This window comes from Dipodomys spectabilis, unplaced genomic scaffold, assembly GCF_019054845.1.
Source record: "Dipodomys spectabilis isolate Male_0828 unplaced genomic scaffold, ASM1905484v1 ptg000344l, whole genome shotgun sequence".
In the NCBI taxonomy this organism is placed as follows: Eukaryota; Metazoa; Chordata; class Mammalia; order Rodentia; family Heteromyidae; genus Dipodomys; species Dipodomys spectabilis.
This window is the reverse complement of record NW_024871021.1, coordinates 2,908,036-2,926,688: the sequence shown is the minus strand read 5'-3', so window position 1 is coordinate 2,926,688 and position 18,653 is coordinate 2,908,036. Positions and strand designations below refer to the sequence as shown.

The 18,653-nt window shown below is 35.6% G+C and overlaps 1 pseudogene; it reads right to left on the bottom strand.

Annotated features, from left to right (window-relative positions):
• Positions 1-15,843: 15,843 nt before the first annotated feature.
• LOC122095359 lies at positions 15,844-15,940 on the bottom strand (annotated as a pseudogene).
• Positions 15,941-18,653: the final 2,713 nt, after the last annotated feature.

The window sequence follows — 18,653 nt, the reverse complement described above, 5'->3', positions numbered from 1 at the left end:
GTGAATAATCTAGACAGAGTTGCCAACAAATGGATGATATTAATTTATAAATTAAGAACAAGCAATTTTTTTAGGTTTTGGTGAAACATGGTATGAAGAGAGTAATTGTGTGAGGTCTTGGGTCTTCTATCTACTCATAATAGAGGAAGAAAATACCTTAATTACATACCTCTGTATACAATGAGAAAAATGCTAGGGTTGGAGTTGGTTTTTATTTTTTGGTTTTTCCTCAGGTTTGAAGTCTGTGCCTGGCCACTCTCTTTGAGCTGATTTGTGCTCAAGGCTCATGCCCTACCTCTTCAACCTCAGTGCCACTTGAGTCTGGCTTTTCCTGAGAAATTTATTGGAGAGAAGAATCTAAGGAATCTTCCTGACTGGGTGGGCTTCGAACCATAATCTCTGATCTCAGTCTCCTGAATATCTATGATAGATAAAAAAGATAAATAATATTTGCAATTGTTCTGATTTCTAGAAATTAGAAATATGTTACAGCAAAGTTTAGTGTAGTGTACTTCTCACAATAGGAAGGGCATCATATTAGCACAAGTGTAGTATTTTTTCACAAGAGTGATAAGCTATTAATGATGTGAATTAAGGGAATTTTAAGGTGCACCTTACAAATTAGAAACTGTTGGGCTAGGAAGACTTTATGGCATAAAAGGTTGGGATTGATGGTCACAGAAATAATAGCTTACTCTGATAAACAAATGTTTACTCTTGAGAAATTAATTATTACACATACTTCATAGTTATATTCTTCACCAGAATATGGCTATTTTTTTCTGTTGATTTCTCAATATGTAACACCCCATTAGAAACTGCAGCTATTGCAGAATTAAATAACATGCAAACAGGTACTGTTTTGAATATCTCTGATATGAAATGCTCAAAATTTGAAAATGAGTGTTCAGTAGTTGTAAGAAATTTGAAAAACACATATATACTGTCCTTTGAACAGTTATTCAGTTTTAAAAGTTAGAAGTTTCCAGAGAATTAAACTGTTTTCTGTTTGAGATAATACTGAAATTATAATTTTTTGGAAAATTATGGTAGGTATATTGTGAAAAAATTGTATATTTTGATAACATTCAAGTTGATGAACCTCTGATAAAAAAGGTGTAATTAATTCAAATTAGATGCCAAATAGTGTTCATTTTTAAAAAGATAAAGCACATAAAATAATATTTACTGTAGCAATACAGTGAAATTATACTTTATGTAACTTTTTTTAGTTTAATTTTATTTTTAAGGTCATATATACAGGGGTTGCATTAATTGTAAGGTAGTGAATACCTAATATGTCGAAATTTTAACCACTAAATCATTTTTCTCACACTTTTCCTTTCCCCCCAAATCCCTCACAAGTTGTAATGTAAATTTCCAACATGTTATCTTGTGAGTATTGCTATTGCATTGGTTTACCCTTTGTCCTTTGTCTCCCCAATTTGTTGTTCATCTTGCCTTGTCAAATTAAGATAAATGCATGTGCAATACATACAGTACTGAAATCAAATACAGCACGGGATAAACTATAGGGGAAAACACAAAAGAAAAAAGAAATCACATAGTACATTAAAAAACAAACAACCACAAAGAAAAAACCTCTATTTCCATATCTAGTTGTTCATTTTGCTCAACATGATCTTGTATGGTCCTATATACAAAGCTTTTGAGCCATTCTGTTCATCTGCTAGTGTTATTCTATACCATTTCCTATTATTACAAATGAGGGAAACTATGCAATGTGTTTTTTGAGTCTTGCTTGTTTTATTCAGCAGGGATTTTGAAAAATCTTTCCATTTCCTTTTGAATTGGAAGCATAGAATTCAGCCATATAGATAGATACATAGATAGATAAATAGGTAGATAGATAGATATAGATATAGATATATATGTATCTATATCTGACATTTTGTTGATTCGTTCATCTACTGAATGGCATATTGGTTTAAAACAGGTTTGCATATAAGTATCACGTAGGGTCTTTCAAAAATGGCAGATGACACCTCCCCAGAAATACTAAAATAATGATTTCTACGTAAGAAATCATTTTCAACAAGTGTTGAAATATCTGGATGAGTGTAATTTATGTCTTGCACTGAATTAGGCAGGAAGATATCCAATATCATATGGGATAAAAATGGTAGTGACAAAATATTCCATTGAGAAATATATAGGAGGCTGCCAGAAGTATGAAGAAATTCAAATAATTTTGAAGAATTTAGAAATACAAGCTCAAATATGTTTCTTTAAATAAAATTATGTAAGTGGAAGGGGAAAAGAAGGAGAAGAGTAGAAAATAACTGACAGCAGATCATTGTCCCAAGTTAGAGTCTAAAGTCATAATCTAGAGTACGGAGGAAGATGGCAGTCTAGGCTAAACAAGCTTTCACGTAGACAACAGTTTTAGTATTCCAGTCAAGAATCCTAGGCTAGAGAATCACACCCAGTGTGCCATCACAGTACAGAGAGTTTGGCCAGAGATGGAATATCCAGGCAAGGAAACAGATCTGAGCATCATTGGCCAGAGCCACCATGCCTACAGAGAGAGTCCAGTCAAAAAGATGCCAGACACAGTGTGCATATTCTACTCAACACCAGGAAGGGACTGTCAAGGAACAGATATATTCATGCTGCAAATTGCAGACCCAGAGAGAGCCCAGTAACCAAGATTCTGGCATGAGTAGAACCATGACATCCTCACTCCTTCTCAGAAAGCAGAGGAGGGAAGGCAGCCCCTCTCCCCACCACCAGAGAGCTCCATCTTTGATACTGACAAAGGCCCCGAAATTGATATTGACAAAAGGCCCAGACTTTGACTGTGCAACTACAGGACTTTGGTTGATGCTTGCCTTAAAATAGTGTTCTAGCACAAAAGTGGTGTTACTTTCCTACCAAATAGAGGCATTCATGGAATCCAATAAAAGACAGCTGAAAGGAAGTCAGGGAGACCTGAAAGGGGAATGTTGAATGGAGCCCAACAAAAGGAGAATGGGGAGGTCCAAGGAAACCATAACCAATCAACTAAGTGATTTGAGAATAAACACAACACCATATTAAGAAAGTAATGAAGTTCATATAAGATCTCAAACAAAGCTCCAACAAAGAATTTGAAGTCATCAAAGCTGACCAAATAGAAGGAAAAGAAATTAAAAACAAAGTGGAAAGTCTTGAGAGCATGGTAGACCATGCAGAAGATCGAATCTGAGGGATTGAAAACAGCCAGGTTATTTTAGAGAAAGAACATACAACTATCTAAGACAAACCCAAGAAATAGGATAGATCTATTCAACATTTGGAAGACATCCTCAGAAGGCCTAATCTGAGGATAATAGGAGTAGAGGAGCACCTAGAGGCAAAAGTTAATGGACTAGGAAATTTGGTTAACATGTTCCAAGCAGAGAACTTCTCAAACATGGAAAAAGATAAACCTATTCAGATTCAAGAAGCTTTTAGAACCCCAAATAGACAAGACTAGGACAGGATATCTCACCGTGACATCATAATCCCCATAGGATCAATTCCAATGAAAAAATCCTTAAAGCTGTCAAGGAGAAAAGATGAATCACCTATAAAGGGAAACCAATTAGAATAATATCAGATATCTCAGCGGAGACAATTACAGCAAGAAGAGCCTGGAATGATATATGCCATGCCTTAAAGACAAACAACTATCAACCAAGAATACTGTACCCAGCTATACTCTCCTTCATAAATGAAGGCCAAACAAAAACTTTCCATACCAAAGAACAACTGAAACAATTATAGCCACCAAACCAGCCCTATAAATGTCACTTAACGATGTCCTACACATAGAAAACCAACAAGGCCACAATAAAGGCCAAGAAACTGCACCCAATCTGAGAATCCAAGAACCATAAGAAGAACCCAGTTGCTGCAGCCCCCAAGAAGGTGCATAAAATGGTAGGAATTTCCAAAGAGCTCTCAATCCTGACTCTCAACATTAACGGATTGACTATCCAATTAAGCGACATAGACTGTCAAGTTGGATTAAGGAGCAAGATCCTTCTATCTGCTGCCCTCAGGAGTCTCATATTGCCCATAAAAACAAACACACATTTTAAATGTGAAAGTCTGGAAAAAATCTACCAAGCAAATGGCCCCATAAACAGGCGGAAGTTGCAATCCTAACAGACAAAAATAGACTTTCAATTAAAATTAGTGAGAAGAGATAAGGAAGGTTGCTACATACTAATTAAGGGATCTCTACTTCACAAGAATATTACAATTCGATATATTTATTTGCCAAACAACCAAGCACCCAAATTTATTCAAGAAACACTACTTTCCTTCAAATCTGACATGTTTGGGATTTTAACACACCACTTTCCCCACTAGATAGATCAACTCGGGGAAAAACTCAACAAAGAAACCACAGATCTAGAGGGTTCCAGGAAGATGGCGGAGGAGAAGCTGGAGTCGAAACAAGCTCTTGCATAGAAAGCAGTTTTGGAGTTCCAGTGAACAGTCAGTCCTAAGCCAGAGAATCACACCAAGTGTGCCATCACAGGACAGAGAATCAGGCCAGAGAGGGAAAATCCAGGCAGGGAGACACATCTGAGCTCTTGCTAGCAGCCGCTGCAGCCCCGGCAGCGGTTGTGGGGGCGGCGATCACAAGCGCCATACCTGAATCACAGAGAGAACAGGACGAAGGAGCCAGACGCAGCGGGCGAGTGGATTCTACTCAACACCAACAAGAACCTACAAGGAGCAGACATCTTCATCCTGCAGTTCACAGACCAGAGACGACCCAGGAACCAAGACTCGCCATGAGTAGAAGCCGGATGTCCTCACTCCTTCTCAGGGAGCAGAGGAGGAAGGCCACCCCTCCACCCCACCAGTACTGGAGATCTCCATCTTGTATACTGACAAAGCTCGGCAGAGCTGCTAGCTCCAAATCAAGCCTTGGAATAAAACGAGTCATTTAGCAGGTCACAAGAACTTAACGACGGCGTGACCTGCCAGACTCAGCTCCACCCAGGGAAAAGTCACACAGCTTGGGCACCAGCCCTAGGAGTGGTTTTCTTCACTGGGTAATCAGAGCCAGAGGCTGCCCCTCCTTCTAGCAACCTCGACAATCGATTGAAATTCTGTAAACAGAAACCTTGAGAATGTCTTCAGGCTGGGCTCTGTGAGTTTTTCACAAACTAGCCCTCGGGAAAAGCTACTATTTGTTGAAAGGCCTCAACTCTACCCAGAACCTAGCCTCATCACTGCATCTCCCTCTTTTGTGATACTCAAAGCAGATCTGCCTCCCATTGAACTAGCCTGGGAAGAGGATCGCAAAATCCTGGGTAAAGCAGAGCATTTTTGTGCCTGTTCCAACAAACTGAATTAAGAAACCAACCAAGCCACAGGACCACAAGCAGACCAGAGACTCCAACAAGAGGCTGGTTAAGGACACAAGGAAGATACAGGATTTTTCCCACCCCTCCCCAAAAAATCAAAGAACTTCTTCTTCTTCTTCTTCTTCTTTTCTTCTTTCTTCTTCTTCTTCTTCTTCTTCTCTTCTTCTTCTTCTCTTCTTCTTCTTCTTCTTCTTCTTCTTCTTCTTCTTCTTCTTCTTCTTCTTCTTCTTCTTCTTCTTCTTCTTCCTTCTTCTTCTTCTTCTTCTTCTTCTTCTTCTTCTTCTTCTTCTTCTTCTTCTTCTTCTTCTTCTTCCTTCTTCTTCTTCTTCTTCTTCTTCTTCTTCTTCTTCTTCTTCTTCTTCTTCTTCTTCTTCTTCTTCTTCTTCTTCTTCTTCTTCTTCCTTCTTCTTCTTCTTCTTCTGCTTTACCCTTATATAAATTTTTTTTTCTTTTATAAAAGTTTTTTACTCTTTAATTTTTGCCTTTTTTTGAAAAAATTTTTTTTCCAGTAATTCTTTTTTCTCTTCTAATTTTTATTTTAGTGATACGTGAGTGTGCGTTTTTCTTTCTTTTTTTTTGGTTTTCTTCTCTTTTTTTCTTTTTTAATTATCTTTTTGTTTTTTGTTTAGCTCTACTGAACTTCTGGTCTTTTTTTCTTCCTTCCTTAACCTTTTCACCTTTTCCTCTCTTTCGTTCTTCTTTATGTGATTTAATTCTTGTCCTGCACAACCTCAAATAAACCCGTAGTTAACTATTAGACCCTATCCCCCATTGTATACACACTTAATCCACAAATTTATTACTCAATTCAAAACCTCTGAGACTTAAATTCCTTAATAGCAGTACTACCTCTTTATACCTATATAATATTTTAAGCATTTTTATTTTTAAGTTTTTCACATCTCCTTTATACCCCTCCCCTTCACTCAATATATTCATGTTCTTCTCTAAATAGATTGTTTTATTTCTGCATAATATTATTGATTTTTACTTTTCTATTTTAACTGGTTTCTTTTCTTCTCCCTTTCAGTTTCTTCTTTTTTTCTGTCTCTCTACTTTCATTCTACCCAACCTATTTCCTGCTTTGAGATTAAAGCTTAGTTAACTCTCCCTATGCCTCCCCACATCAATCTATTCCTATTTTTTACCCACATCTGTCCCTAACCCTAATAATTTCTGTTTTTCCAAATTCTTCTTTGCGGTTCGTAGTCAACTAACATATGGTTGTTTGATGTTGAATAGATATATCTGTTGAACTAGATTGTATATGTAGACTATTGACTGTGCAAATTCAGATTTTGGTTGATGCTTGCCTTAAGAGAGTGTTCTAGCACAAAACAGGTGCTATTTACATCTCAAATGGGCAGAGTAAGCCAGAAAAACACAAGAAAAATGGCAAATCCGGGTATCTCAATCCCCAATCTTGATAATCAGGAGACAGAACAGATAATGAAAAATCCAGAGGAGAGTTCCCAAATAGCTCTACAAACACTGCTGGCAAACATGATAAATTAAAAGATTGAAAGCATACAAAGGACCCTGTATGAGCATGATAGGGAGAGAGAGGAGGCAATCCAAAAGTTTATTCAGGAATATCATAAGCGTGAGGAAGCTACTCAAAAACTGATAGAGGATTTGTGTGAGCAGCTTGAGAATACTCAACGAGAAAGGCAAGAATGAAGTGAGCAGGCTGAGAACACTCAAAGAGAACTCCCATGAAAGGGAGGAAGCTAATCAAAGAGGAATGCAGGAATTGAGAGATCAGGAAGAGAATACACTAAGATCAGTAAAGGCCTTCATGGAATCCATTAACAAAGAGCTGAAGGAAGTCAGGGAGACCACAAAGGGAATGCTGAATGGAACCCAACAGAAGGAATGGGAATCCAAGGAAACCATAACCAATCAACTAAGTGATCTGAGAATAAACACTGAACACCAAATTAAGGAAGTAAAGAAGTTCATACAAGATCTAAAACAAAGCTTCAACAAAGAATTTGAAGCCATCAAAGCTGACCAATTAGAAGGAAAAGAGATAAAAAACAAAGTAGAATGTCTTGACAGCACGTTATACCATGCAGAAGATTGAATCTCAGGGATTGAAGACAGCCTAGATATTATAAAGAAAGAACATACAACCATCCAAGACAAGTCCAAGAAATATGATAGATCTATCCAACACTTGGAAGACACCATCAGAAGGCCTAATGTAAGGATAATGGGTGTAGAGGAGCACCTAGAAACAGAAGTTAATGGTCTAGGAAATTTGTTTAAGAGGATCCTAGCAAAGAACTTCCTAAACATGCAAAAAGATAGACCTATTCAGATACAAGAAGCTTTTAGAACCCCAAATAGACCAGACCAGAATAGGACATCACACTGTCACATTATAATCCACACAGGATCAACTCAGACCAAGGAAAAGATCCTTAAAGCTGTCAAGGAGAAAAGATTAATCACTTATAAAGGGAAACCAATTAGAATCACCTCAGTTTTCTCAGCAGAGTCAATCAAAGCAAGAAGAACCTGGAATGATGTATGCCATGCCCTAAAAACAAACAACTATCAACCAAGAATACTGTACCCAGTAAATTCTCCTTCATAACTGAAGGCCAAATAAAAACCTTACATAGCAAAGAAAATATGAAACAATACATCTCCACCAAACCAGCCCTACAAAACATTCTTAAAGATGTCCTACACATAGAAAACCAACAAGACCCCAATAAAGGCCAAGTAACTGCACCCAAACTGAGAATCCAAGAACCATAGGAAGAACCCAGATTTCGCAGCCCCCAAGAAGGTGGATAACAAGGCAGGAACTCCCAAATAGGTCTCAGTCCTATCTCTCAATATTAACGGACTTAACTCTCCAATTAAGCGACATAGACTGTCTAGTTGGATTAAAAAACAAGACCCTTCTATTTTCTACCTTCAGGAATCACATCTTGCCCATAAAAACAAACACATTTTCAATATTAAAGGCTAGAACAAAATCTACCAAGCCAACGTCCCCCATAAACAGGCGAGAGTTGCAATCCTAATATCAGATAAAATAGACTTCAAATTAAAATTCGTGAGAAGAGATAAAGAAGGTCGCTACAAACTAATTAAGGGATCTCTCCTTCAGGAGGATATTCCAATTCTCAATATATATTCGCCAATTAAAGGAGCACCCAAATTTATCCAAGTAACACTACTTTCCCTCAAATCCCACATAGATCCAAAGACATTAATTGTTGGGGATTTTAACACACCACTCTCCCCACTAGATAGATCAACTCGGCAAAAACTCAACAGAGAAACCGCAGATCTAAACAGCTGCATAGATCAACTAGATTTAACAGACATCTACTGAACATTTCACCCAGCAGCATCAGAATACACGTTTTTCTCAGCAGCACATGGAACATTTTCTAAAATAGACCACATTTTAGGCCACAAATCAAACTTGTCTAAATTCAGAAACATTGAAGTTATACCTTGCATTCTCTCTGACCACAAGGGAATATAATTAGAACTCAAGACCAAAAGCCACCAAAGAAAGTCCGGTATCACATGGAGGCTGAACAACAAACTGCTGAATCCCGAGTGGGTCATGGAAGAGATTAGAACGGAAATTCAAATGTTCATGCTATTCAACAAAAATGAGCACACAAATTACCAGCTCCTCTGAGACACAGCAAAGGCAGTACTCAGAGGCAATTTTATAGCTCTGAGCTCCTACATCAACAAATTGGAGAGATCTGAAACCAAAAATTTAATCACATATCTAAACCTCCTTGAAAAGAGCAGCAAGATAAACCCCAATCCAGTAGACGCAAAGAAATAATTAAAATTAAATCAGAATTGAATGAATTAGAATCCAAGAAAACTATAGAAAGAATCAACAAAACAAAGAGTTGGTTCTTTGAAAAAATTAACAAAATTGACAGACCCTTAGCGAATCTTATCAGAAAAAGAAGAGAACACACCCAAATAAATAAACTCAGAGATGAGAATGGACACATCACCACGGAAACAACCAAGATTCATAACATTATTAGGGAATACTTTTCAAAACTTTATGCTAATAAGTTTGAGAACTTGACAGAAATGGACCTTTTCCAAGCAAATATTGACATGCCAAAACTAAACCAAGATGAGTTAAACCAGCTTAACAGGCCCATATCAAGCACTGAAATAGAAACAGCAATAAGAGGCCTCCCAGCTAAGAAAAGTCTAGGACCAGATGGTTTTACAGCGGAATTTTACAAGGCCTTCAAAGCAGAGCTCACACCAACACTGCTCTCTCAATTTCTTTATTACTCTTTTATTAGCTTCCTCACATTACGCGATTCCTGTTGCTCTCTTTGAGTATTTTTAGCCTGCTCACGCCATTCCTGACTTTCTCTTTTTCTGTTCTTGGCCAGCTCCCCCAATTCCTGTCTATCTCTTTGACTGGTCTCAGCCTGCTCATGCCATTCCTTTATTTCTCTTTGTGTGTTCTCAAGCTGCTCAAGCAATTCTTGTATCAATCTTTGAGTAGCTTCCTCACGCTCATGATATTCCTGTATTGAACTTTGGTTTGCCTCATCTCTCTCCCTATCATGTACATTCAGAGTCCTTTGCAGGTTTTCAATCTTTTCATTGCCCATGTTTACCAGTAGTGTTTGTAGAGCTTTCTGGGAATTCTCCAATGGATTATTAATTATCTGTTCTGTCCCCCGAGTATCATGAATGGGAGTAGGGTACCTGAACTTGCCATTTTTCCTGTGTTTTTACGGCTTGCCCTGCCCTTTTTGGATGAAAGTAACACCAGGTTGTGCTAGAACTCTATCTTAAGGTAAACATCAAACAAAGTCTGTAGATGCACCATCAAAAGTCTGAAGATACACTCTAGTTCAACAGATATATCTATTCAACATCAAACAACTATGTATTAATGGACTACAAACCACAAAGAAGAATTTGGCAAACCAGAAATTATCAGGTTTAGGGAGAGATATTGGTAAAAATAGGAATACAGGGATGTGGAAAGGCAGAGGGTGAGTTAATTTAACTAAGTCCTAATCTCATAGCGGGAAATAGGTTGAATAGAATGATAGTAGAGAGAGAGAAAAAAAGATAAAAAGAAAGAAAAAATGAGACAAGAAAAAAATAGAAGAACAAATATTAAAAATTAAAAAGTGAAACACTTAAAAACTTAAAAATTATGCAAAATACAAACATAATATTCAAAGAAGAATTTGTATAAGATAAGATAAAGGTAGGGATAGAAAGGAGACGTCAAAAACGTAAAAATAGAAATGCTTAAAATATTATATACATATAAAGAAGTAGTACTGGTATTAAGGAATTTAAGTCTAAAGGTTTTGAATTGAGTAATGAATTTCTGGATTAAGTATGTACACAATGGGTGATAAGGTCTAATAATCGACTATGGGTATATCTGAGGATGAGCAGAATAGCAATTAAGTCATGTTAAGAAGAACAAAAGAGAAGAAAATGTGAAAAGAATGAGAAGGAAAGAAAAAAAAAGGATCAAAAGGTCAGTAGAGCTAAACAAAAAAATTATAAAAAGAAAAAAAAAACAAAACAAGAAAAAAAAAGCACACACACTTATACCCCGAAAATAAAAATTATAAGAGGAAGAAAAAATTTTAATAGAAAACAAATTTTTTTAATGTTAAAAATTAAAATTTAAAAAAAGCTTTTGGAAAATTTTTTTATAAAATACTAAAAAGAGTTCTTTGATTTTTTTGGGGGGATAGGAAGATCCTGTATCTTGTGTCATTAACCAGTCTCTAGTTGGTGTCTGGTCTGTTTGTGGTGTTTGATTTTCCTGTGGCTTGGTTGGTTTCTTAAGTCGGTTAGTTTGAGCAGGCAGAAAAATGCTCTGCTTTACCTAGGGTTTTGTGATCCTCCTCCCATGCTGGTTCAATGGGAGGGAGATCTGCTGTAAGTATCACAAAAGTGGGAGATGGAGGTTTCCTCTAGTTTGGAGATGCTGTGATGAGGCTAGGTTCTGGATAGAGTTGAGGCCTTTCAGCAAACAGTAGCTTTTCCCTGAGGGACTAGCTTGTGAGGCACTCACAGAGCCCAGCCTAGAGCCTTTCTCAGGGTTTAAGTTTACTGAATTTCAATTGATTGTCAAGGCTGCTGTAGGGAGGGGCAGCCTCTAGTTCTGTTTATCCAGTGAAGAAATCCACTCCTGGGGCTGGTGGAGCTTGCTCGGCCCAGGCTGGGTGACTTTTCTCTGGGTAGAGCAGGTCAGGTTAGGTTCCTGTGACCTGCTAAATGTCTCTTGTTTTCTTCCAAGGCCTGAGTTGGAGCTAGCAGCTCAGCCAGGCCTTTGTCAGTATCAAAGATGGAGATCTCTGGTAGTGGGGGGAAGGGGTGGCCTTCCCTCCTTTGCTCCCTGAGAAGGAATGAGGATGTCAGGCTTCTACTCACACCGAGTCTTGGTTCCTGGGTTGTCCCTTGTCTGCTAACTGCAGGATGATGATGTCTGCTTCTTGTCAGTTCTTGCTGGGTTGAGTAGAATCCGCTCAACCGCCGCCGAATTCACTTACATTATTTTATTCTATTTCATTTACTTTCATAAAAACAGGTTTTTCATAAAATGATGCATAAAAAAGCCTATATACCCACTTACTTCTTCAGATCTTAACAATATTTATTTCAGAAATGTCTTTAGCTCTATAGTCAATAAACTGAAATAATACTAAAATATTCAAAGCCTTTTCAGAATTTGCAAGACTCGCTCTGGGTTGTTATTTATATTGGAAAAGATATTCTAAAAGCCTTATTTGTTAAAGTTGTGATAGGTACTCCCATAAAAAAGCCATTAGTGAAGATCCCATTGCATGTACAAAACAACTTCAAATGCATCCACAATCTGGAGGTGACACATGCTTTTTGTTTGTTTGTTTTTGAAAGGTATATCTAACAAGCATATCCACAATACTGATTTTCAGTCAATATGATGGGATATTCAAACCTAATAAATACAGGGTTGATTATCTTAGTTACAAAGAAAGTTATTTTCAACAGAAATCCAGAAAGAGTTTATCCACCTTGTGTTTCACAGGAATAACCATGGAGTAACACCTGTTTGGTCAAGTCAGTCAAACTCACTCCATGAGTATATGTTAAAAGTATAACCAATTTAAGAAGTCAAATACATATTTTGTACTGACAGTCATCTTACAAAAATAACTTACTACCTAATTATATCTGTATCTTCTTACCTAACATATAATAAGAGCTGAAAGTAGTCACTTTTATGTAACTTAATGTTGTATATGCTTTGATTATGATGATGTTATTATTTGACAAATAAAATGTACAGAAGGTTGGCTCCACAGAAATGACATGACAGAACACTGATAAATAAATACATTGCAACACAGTTAGCTCTCTTCAGTCTCACACGGTCCACATTGGCAAACAACATTGCAACAGCACACGCACACATATACACATACACACATGTGTGAACATGTACACACATATACTTGCATGCTAAATTCAGGGTTTAGTACAAAAAAGTACAAATAAAATATTAGTGATTAGGACAAACGTTAATTTGCCTTATTACAAAATAATACACAATCCATTTACCATGGGTGTTACATTTTACTTGCCTCACCACATGTGACCATTTAATTTATTTTAATTCATTCATTCATTCATTTGTTTGGTGCTAATACCAGGCTTGAACTCAGGGCCTGGCTCTGTCCCAGAATTTGTTGATTTTTTTGTTTTAGATTTCTCAAGCCTAGAATTTTACTGCTTGTCCCACAGCTCCATTTCTACCTTTTGCTGGTTACTTTCAAATCAGAAACTAATGGACTTTTTTTTTGCGTGGTCTGTTTTCAAACCACAATTCTCAGATTTCATCTTTCTGACTAGCAAGGATAAACACATGAGCCACTAGTGTGGCTTCTAGTTTTTCCTCTATAGCTATCTAATGCACATACTTAGATAGTAATTTAAAACTTAGAGTATAGAAGAAAGTTGTACAGTGATGATATTGTCCTGTCAGAAATTTAAGCTAGTAAATTTCTTCTTAAAACCATAAACAAAAATGCCATGATATAATATAAGGGAACTCACTATTGAACATATGAGTTTTAAGAGCTTTCTAATAGATCCATTGTTTGTTACCCAACATCTGTATAATGCAGTAGTAAAATAGAAGTCCTTTGTAGGAATACTTAATTACCTTGTTTTTAAAGACACTTGTTTTCATCTAAAAAAGTAGGCCTCTCTATTGTCTTCATGTGATTTTGATGATTGAAGGTGCTTAATGAGAAGTCAAAGTTCATTACTAACCCTTTGCTATCAATTACCTCTCATCTTTTCTTCTTGGAACATATAATGATAAAAGCAATAGTTCAGAATCAGCAAGCAATTGTTCAGATTCACACTTCCAGTGCAAGTGGATTACCAGTAATTAATCCTTGATACCATTTTCCACAAAGTTTTGTCCCAGATACAATCGGCCTGCCTTCTCTAGCTGCTTTGCTAGCCTGGACCTATTCCTTCACTTTACAGGAAAAGTGTGATTTAACTGATTTCAGTCAGATCTGTTACTAGAATTTTCAGAGATTTAGATTCTTGTCTGTAATTCGGTCAAAGCTATGTCTCTATATGTAGGCTATTAAAAATGTATGTTCTAATTTCAATAAATACATAAATTCTATTTCCATCTCTTGTAAAAAATAAAACTGTTTGCTCTATAAATTGATCAGAGGCATGGATTTTGTGGCTAGCTAGGTCATTGCACATCTGTCTCTCTCTTTCTCTCTCCCTTTCATGGTTCTCATAGATAATATGACTGCTCCATAATTATTCTAATTTATTTTGCTTTTACATTTTTGGTTGCATCATTTCACTTTCTGCTCTGCCATTTCCCAAATCATTTACATAGAAGGCATTATTTCATATTTTCTCATTCCTAGAATAAGCTGCACATGAGGACACCACTGGTCCTCATTTTCAGTCTATACCTTTGAATATGGAGGAAAACCTTTCCTCTGCTCTCTATCAATTCCCTATTCTCCAGTTAGTATAATTTCGAAGAGTAAAAATGGAAAAAGAGAAAAAAAATCATGGTGAAATAACAGATGTAGAAATTTCACTGGATTTTTCTGACCAGTTCAACCAACGTGAACTATTGGGGAATACATGTGTACCTCATTCCCACTGGTACTCAATGTCTCTGGTTAGGCAATTCTGATGTAGACAAGGAAAAAAATGAAAAAGTGAGGAATGGTAACATTTGCAAAAAAAAATGGAGAAGTATTCAAGCAAATTTTTGTTTGGGCTGCTGAAAATAATTGGCTTACTACAGTACAGAGACTACTTTCCAAAAAGAACACTCATGTGAATACTACGGATGATGATGAGTATACCTCTCTTCATCAGGAAGCCTACAGTGGACACTTTGACATTGTCCATGAATTGGTGGCTCAAGGCAAATATTCATGCAATAACTGTGAATGGCTGGGCACCCCTGCACAGTGCTTATATGTGGAATAATACCAGAGTGGCTTCTTTCTTAGTTCATCATGATGCAGATACCACTGCCCAAACTAAAGTCCTCTTGACCCCCTTGCATCTTGCTGGTTGAAATAGAAATAGCAAAGATATGCTGGATCTCCTTCTATTGAAGCATTATATGAAACCAGGTCTGAAGAACTTGGAAGAAGCTGCATTTGATATTGCCAAAAGGATAAATATGTATCACTACATCTTTGAAGTTGTGGAAGGCTGTAAAAATTGTTCTCCTAAGTAATAATGGTTTGGTTAAGTTTCTGAAATTTTAAAAATGCCAATCCATCTTTGTGTCCGTACAAAATATTTTCACAATACAAAGCAACGGCAATATCTTACTTTAAAAATTCATGGATTCCATCGTATTTTTCAAGTGAATTGCCTGACGTTGATGTCAAAATATATTCAAGATTTGTTTGTATACATCTATAATGATTTCTGCCGAGTTTGTGATTTTTTAAATCAGAAATCATTTTAACTTATCTGTTGAAATGAGTAGTACAGAAACTAAAGATATTTCTGGTGCTTGTCTGAAAAAAGTATATTTTAAAATAATCTGTATTTTGTTTGTACAATGTCCAAAATGTATTTCATTTGTTCCTGGATATAATACTTTGAATTCTACATTGTTTTATGATACATCGGTTCATTATTAAATGTGTTATTTCAGATAGCATTCCATATAGAAACAGATTAAGATTACTTTTTATCCTAGGCCTATATAGTATTTTATTTCTTTGGGATAAAATGACAATGATATCTAATTTGAGAAGTTTTGTAAAGATTATGCTATGTAAAGGCCTTTCTAAGTTGAGGATTTAGTACACTGATGTCAAACTAACTTTCAGATCAATGAATTACATTTATTGTTACATTTGCATTTGTGTAATCAATTTTTTAATAACTGTTTTTAATTTCTTGCATCTGAAGAATGAAAAATATGGAATACTTCACACATTTTCATATCATGCTTGTGCAAGTGCCATGTTAATCTCTATATTGTAATTTGGGTAAACGGGCTGCTGAAGCATGTAGTATCCTGTAAATTTAAGTAGTTAATGATGCAGTCTTTATACAGGCATATATCCTTGATTAACTCTTTGTAACTAGGAAACCTTATTGTTCCTAAAAATGCTATTGATCTTACTTCTCTAAAATTCTGTGTATATTGGAAAAAAACTTATATTGTTTGGTCGATTGCTCACATTTGCAATTTTTTTGTCAATGACTATTTTAAATATTTTTCATTTTAAATTTGATCATACTTTGAAGCCTTTATAGTTAGGTCCAAAGGTCGTCCTTTTCAAGTACTTATTTATCAACTGAGTTAGCTTTGTGGAGCTAATGGATTCAAATTAAGCCTTGCTTAAGAGCTACTTGTAAACTTCTGCAGCTTAAAAGTTCCTAAATGAGGTCTTACTGGCACAAATGTCTACCTGACCCTTTACTATTCTTCCATGTAGCAACAGTCCAATCAGAATATCTTACCCTGACAGCCTAGATTTTCTTATTGGAACAAAACTAATCTTAGTTAAAAGAGATCATAGAGAGATGAACAGTTAAGATAGAATCGTTTAGACTAGAAGGTATTTTATCAAAAAATAATTGTTTTTATACCTAACATTTCAAAAGTGGCTAAAGCCAAAAAGGTGAAAAAATTTTCACATGCATGATTACTACTAATGTCCTGGCTAGTCTACCATCCAACCAGGAAGGAATTTACACTACTGCCTTTCATTCACCAAATATTTTCATAGTTAAAAGAGAAGTCTATATGTTTCTCCTCCATATTAGGCCTTAAATTGGTAATGTTTTAATCACAGAGTTTACTCTTGCCTCTAGGCTGTAAATCTACAAATGGTAAAGCTTTAGGTCCAACTCTACCAAACACTGAGGTAGAAATAATGGAATAATACATTAAAACACAGTTGCCTTTGATACCCTAACCATAACAAAACATTGCAAAACATGTGCCTTTTTCTTATATTATATATAGTTATATATTTTATATTTATACATGCTGATATTTTATTTCACATATTGAAACTTACTAGAATTAATTGATAATTTGAAAATAAATAGATATATATTACAATAAATAGATTGGAATATAAATAATTAGGTTTAGAATATACATATTAGAATATGAAAAGTATCAATGCAATGTCTTCTGTATAAACTTGTGATACGTTCTAAGTGTTCTTGGTCTTCAGAATTCACATTGTAAAAAAAAAATGTCATTTTCCTCTAATCTGTAAAGGAATTTACTCTGCTGCTCTGTTATTATTTTAACTCACTGGTTCCAAAATGTTTTTCTCCATATTTCTGAAGCATTCCTACTGATTTTATGCAAATTTTGCTGATACGATGTCTAAAAGGTATTATTCTTCTGCAAGACACACATATCCTAGGATCCCAGGTCTCAGTTATCCACATCATCAAGTAACAAGGGCAAGACTTCTCATCGAGGCCCATGCAACATGCCAACAGAAAGTAATTGAAAATCCATCTCAATTCCTGACGACACTGGAATTAGCAGTAAGCAATTGTGAAATGCAAGGCAATTTAAAATGAAATATGAGATCACAAAATCTGAAAGAAAGTACAGTAATTCAAACTTTCAATTTACAAATGACCAGCCCATATGAGTGAACAAGATCACAAATGTCACAAATTATTTTTAATACCTCTCTCCTAATAATTACTTAAAAATTTCAGTCCAACGTAATTAGGCCAAAAAAATAGTTCCTAGAATGATAGATTCATAATTGGTCTACCAAGGTTAGGAAGATTTGACTAACAGGTCAAATATAATTCACAAAAACATTAATTGAGAAGATCGTTAATGCTCCAAAATACTGGTACTTCAGTAAAACTTGGTTCTGTAGTATATAAATGTTATCATTCACAAAGAAATGATAACCTATTTTTAATCTCCTGAAAACAGATTCCTATTCAAATAATCTTTTAAAATCATATTCACCAAAGTAACAATTGACAAGTTGATGATAATTAGTGACATTACAATCATTTCAAGTTTAGGGTGCAAGTTACAATAGAGTTGATTTATTTACCCAGCACTAATGCCAAACAAGTTCAACCATTCATTAAAGTGTAGAAATAGTACCACCCACCATTTGTGTTGTTCAGTAGGTGCCTTCCAGGAATGTGTTAAATAGATCAACCTCCCATAATTCAAACTCAAACACTAGCTAATAAAGTAAATTTCATCACTTAATAAGGTACATGTTAAAAAGTCACAAATAGTTGCCTTATCATATGTTGTTTTATGTTTTCCCTATCTGTCTAACATAGTAAGAAATATGACTTAAAGTCATGAATATGAGTACTCATCAGAGATGTGACAAACATAAAATCTGTCTTCTATTTCTCTCATATTCCTCTATAGTAGTAAATCATAGTAGTTTTCTTCTTTTTCCAAAACTTATAGGTAGTAGAAAATATTATCCCATGTAAAATAAAATAATCACAAGCCTTTTTACAAAGCCATTTCTAAAATTTGGTAGTTAGGAATATATTCTAAGCCATTTTTAAACTTTCTTGTTGACTAAAGATTAATCTTCCAAATGGATGAGAATAAAATCATGTCTTGGTGCTTCACGTCTCCAGTCTTGCAAATTGTTATTGCAGATGAATGAATTGTGGAAATATAAACTGACATCAGTTCAAGTATAAGCAGGATTGAAACTCCATGGAATGTATATAAACCTTTCAACTTATTAA